Below are 4,738 nucleotides of genomic sequence, written 5' to 3'. Positions count from 1 at the left end.
AGTAAGTAAGTAAGTAAGTAAGTAAGTAAGTAAGTAAAGTAAGTAAGTAAGTAAGTAAGTAAAGTCTGGGTAAGTTCTTTTTCACCTGCGGAGCTTTTATTTTGAACATCCAAAACAGGAAGTGTTCGCGTGTGACTCTTTGAGGCGTTCACCGCGCGTGAGGAGAGGAGGGGGAGGGCGGTGAGTCTCTACGGGAGGATAGTCCCGTTAAACGCAGCTTAGAAGCGGACATTTTTGCCCAACGCCCGCACGGATCAAAGAAAAGAAAAGAACAGAAGAAGAAGAAAGTTAAACAGGTAGGTTTGGCCAACTGAGACCATGTTTGTCTTTTCTAAACACTAAATGAAGTAAAATAGTAAAGTGGCTCAATAAGTTCGCGAGACGTTCCGATTGATTTTCTCTTTCCTCTACTAGTTTTACAAATCTCAAGTCCAGGGCAGCTGAGGCTACAGTCGCTCTGACATTTCTTTACTACCTGTAGCTTTTATCACGAGGAGGATTGTTTTATAGGCTGAAGTTAAGCAGTTTGTTGTGTTCAGGTCTTGAATCTGGTACCTTGGACAGCTCCGGAGCGCTCAGCTTACTGGCTCCGATGAATTTGTCAGACACTTTATCCCAGAAACATCTTCAAATGAGCGAGATAAAACCCTGTCACCAGAACAGAGTCTATGTAGACCTACTACAGCTGATCAACTTTTGTTGTCAACCCCATTCACCCCATTCAAGATGGCCGCCACCGCTAACTCACCCCAGAAAACGTTAAAAAGGGCCCAACTCATTCAAAGTTGGTTGTAGCTGAAAGTCATTCACAACAAATACTCCAAGCGCTGCTCGTGGCACAAGATTGCAGCTCTACGCTTTGGCATTAAATGTTAGTTTCGACCCTGCCTGTCTGTTAGCAAAATATCTCTTAAACCRCTGGATGGATTTTAATGAAACTCTAGGAGAGGAATGACTGAACCTGCGTCTACAACGGATACATTTTTTTGGACCTAGCCTATTTCAAGATGGCTGCCACAGCTTAACAACATTACAGGACTCTAAATCAGTCAGTTTTGAAGATATTGAGCTCATGGTGAGTTGGAGTAGCTGGGCCTCCTTCACAACACACACTATGAGTGCTAACATTTCTCACAAGATCTCACAATGTTGTGCATAACGTCATTAAAAATATGTATTACTTCAAGAAATACTGTGTTTTTAATTGATTTTCATGCAGTGGCCAATTCTTCCCAATATACTCCATAAAAATAATTAAAAAGAAGAAAAACTACTAAAACAACACACGTACAACCACAGGAAGTGACAGATGTTTACAGATGTTTTTAGGAAAACAGGTTTGGGTTCACTGTGTTTGTTACCTTATTTGACTAAATTGTGTCACTGTGTTTTTGTATAAATGCGTTTGACATCAGCTGGTTATTATTTAGTAAGATGGCGAACAGAAGCTGTTRACTCAGTGAGCAGAGTAAACCTTTAGTTTATACCTGGACTCCTGCTAAGATGTAAAATAATCCCAAGTCGCATAAAATCTGCTTCCTGGTGGCAAAATGGTTCCTGCTGTCACCCCCCCCCCCCCCGCTACACACACGCACACACACAAACACGCACACACAACCGTTTCTGTATCATCCATCAGAAAAAGGTGAGAAATTACCACCCTCCTCTGATGCAGCACTGTCACATTTGCTAAAACACACACATAACACGTATTTTCCTGTCATCTGAGGGCTGTGATCACATTTTCTTGTCGCTCGCTTGTTTGTGCATCAAAATGAGCAGCAAGCTCAGATTTGCAACCTGTTTCCTGTTCAGTGTTAAAAGTATTTTCGTTCTTGCTGGTTTTGTCCTGAGGGGACAAGCTATGGGAGAATATTAGACATCAAATCTTACCTGTTTAAGTATCAGTACTTCTGTAATTTGATCGTGGATATGATCTTTTTTTTAGGCCTGAGTTGATACAAAAACTCCCAAAATAAAACTCCAAAGCAGCAAAACTCCACTAATCTACATGTTTATTTCATAGCTCTGGACCCTGAAGTGACGGCTGTACTCAGAGTGGTTTCCACTCATGACCAGCCTGTTTTTCCCCTTTGATGCACAAACACACCTCTGTACTCTGATCCTAATGCAGCCATGATATGATCCCGTTATTGATCAGGATGAAGTGATGGAGCTGAAGTAATCTGATGCAGAGCAGCTCTCCGCATATGTTCCTCTCTTACCTTCATGTGGCAAGGTTACTAACTAAAACAGATATATTGTAGTTTAAAGCTCACATCTGGGATGAATTCACAAACCTCCTTTTCAAACGATATTGTGTTATATGTGTACACACATTTTGTGTGCAATACAATATGCTGTAATCATCCAACAATTCAGACAAAATAACGTTTTGTACATTGTTTGCTTTTGTTTTTATTTTTTTGTTATGTAAAGTATTTTGAAGTTTATTTACATTTACATATGTGTACTTTGTGTTATTTCAGCCATTCATATGTTAAAGCATTCAGCTCATTGAAGAGATTAGTTCTATTTTAAAATATTTTGTAAGTTTTCACACTTTTCCCAAATATTAAACTTTATGTACAAATATTTCCCCCAAAAATAAAGTAAAAATCTCTTYAGTTTCTTCAAATCATCCAATTTCCTGTTGCTGTTTTCTTAAGCTAGTCATCTTTTAAGTTTGATGTAGTCATTTGCTATACTTAGTTAGTTGTATGGTACTTATAAATATCTTTTTGTTTCTTTAAACCAGCGTTTTGTTACTTCTAGTTTCTCTCTTACTCTTTTTAACTTTAACATTTCAGTTTCAGCTTCTCTAGCATGTCAGCTAAGTTATTCAGCACTCAGCATTTGTACTGTAGCTTCATAGAAACTGCAGTTTCTCTAGCTCCTTACATACTGCTTTGCTTCTTTGTGCACATGTGACTAACATGCAACGAGCAGCACGTTGACAGGTGTTCATCTTTAGCAGAGTTGTACATTGATCTCAGTTTGAGCTGAAAGATGTGAAAAGCTGAGGAAAAGTGAATGAAAAAAGAAAACCATGAAAGACGAGACAGAGCGAAAGAGTGCTCTATGAGTTATGTAAGTGTTTTGAAGTGTGTGTGTGTGTGTGTTCTGCATGCCTACAGATTAATCCGGTGGGTTTTATCCTGACTGAATGGGACAGTGGGGCTTTGCAGTGATTATCCCTGCAGGCCACAAATGATTGCTTTGAATCTCCTGTATGTCCCACACTGTTACGTTGGCCTGTCTGCACACTGCTCTGTCTGTCTGTTTGCTCCTTTAAGATCAAGCTGACAGGTTAACTTTAAAGATGATGGATCTGGGAGTTGCAGAAGATGTCCTCAGGTGGTTTTCATCAGTTGTTGCCTTCTTTCTAAAATTACATAAAGAGCGATTATCTCTTTGACGACATTACAAGCAGTTTAAAATTAACGTCCTTGTAAATAAATAAATATATAGTAAATCTCAGTGTTTTTTCCCCTCTGTAGCAGATAACACTACCTCTTTATGTTTGTCTTTTTATCCTTTTTTTTAATCTGCCTGACTGCTGTAGCTTTTTGTCCGTCTCTCGTATAACATTACACAACGTAGGAAACTCAGTCTGCGTCATTATCCCCATTTAGAAGAGACAAACACGGCTAAATGCTGGAAACCTGTCATTATAAACGGGGCATTTTTAGCACAAGTGGTGGAACTTAAACCTTTTTTCTCCATCGTAAGATCTGAAAACAAAAAAGTTTCTTTATATTTCTGCTCTCCTCCCAAATTACGTACAATGCTTAGGCTTTTAATGGAAAGAAATGATGATTATATGTTTCCTAATGAATTGGCCTTTCCTCCAGATCTGCTCAGTGATTTTCCACAGCAGATTCCTCTCTGTGTGTCCCTCCTGCCTCTCCGTAGGGAATGTTTTAATTCGGCGAGGCCATATTGTCGCAGCAGGCGTTGCTGTCAGCAGGAAAATCAGCTCGTTCCATTCGTGCTCAGCCGCTGCCTTTAACCTGGATTTAAAACAAGATGTGTTAAAAAAACATAATTTAAAATAAAACAAAATATTTTTAAATAATGTAGCTATAGCTTTTAGACTTAGTTCCTTTACAAGAACTGGAAATTTTATTGCAAAGCTTAATGGACAGATGCATCATTAAAAGGTGGTGATTTAGCATGAAATCCTCCCAGAATAGATGTAAAATGCTGCTCTTTCAAGTAAAATAAGACTTTTCATGCATTTCTTATCTTTTGTGATCTAAATTATATTTTGTAGCACTATCTTAAAGCATTTGGGACAGAATTCCTGACAGTTTAACCTTGTTTTATGAAAGTTACTGCTGGGATTTACCAAAGCGGGAGAATGATAAAGAAAGCTGACCTTGTCATGTATTCATGAGGGTTGTTTTATTCTAAACATTCTGGTTTTGAATGTGAAAATAAACATGATATATAGAGTTTTATGTTTACAATTGTTCAACTTTATATGTTTGAGAGCCAGAATGTTGGCACTGATCATTGTGTTTAGGGTCTCTTGCACTGTCCRTGGTCCTGAACAGAGGAAACTGTTAACTGAAGATCATTATTGTTTGAATTTATATTTGAGGAAAAAGGGGCAGACGTAATAAGATTTTTTCTTCTCTCGGCCACCTTTCATTTCATTTTATTTGCATTTTATTTATTTATTATACATAAAATTACTTTTGTTTTTTTAAAGAAATGAATAAAGTTTTAAATA

At 37.9% G+C, this 4,738-nt stretch overlaps 1 protein-coding gene across 2 annotated transcripts in view; it reads left to right on the top strand.

Moving 5' to 3' along the window:
- Nucleotides 1-164: 164 nt before the first annotated feature.
- The window catches only part of LOC106522521 (synaptosomal-associated protein 25-A), a gene marked incomplete in the record, with an annotated part of 42,245 nt that continues 37,671 nt past the window's right edge, over nt 165-4,738 (top strand). For both annotated transcript variants that reach the window (XM_014015549.1, XM_014015550.1), the window contains 1 exon segment: nt 165-296.

The sequence above is a fragment of the Austrofundulus limnaeus genome, unplaced genomic scaffold (genome assembly GCF_001266775.1).
Source record: "Austrofundulus limnaeus strain Quisiro unplaced genomic scaffold, Austrofundulus_limnaeus-1.0 Scaffold131, whole genome shotgun sequence".
NCBI classification, from domain to species: Eukaryota; Metazoa; Chordata; class Actinopteri; order Cyprinodontiformes; family Rivulidae; genus Austrofundulus; species Austrofundulus limnaeus.
This window is presented reverse-complemented; position numbering and strand designations above follow the sequence as displayed.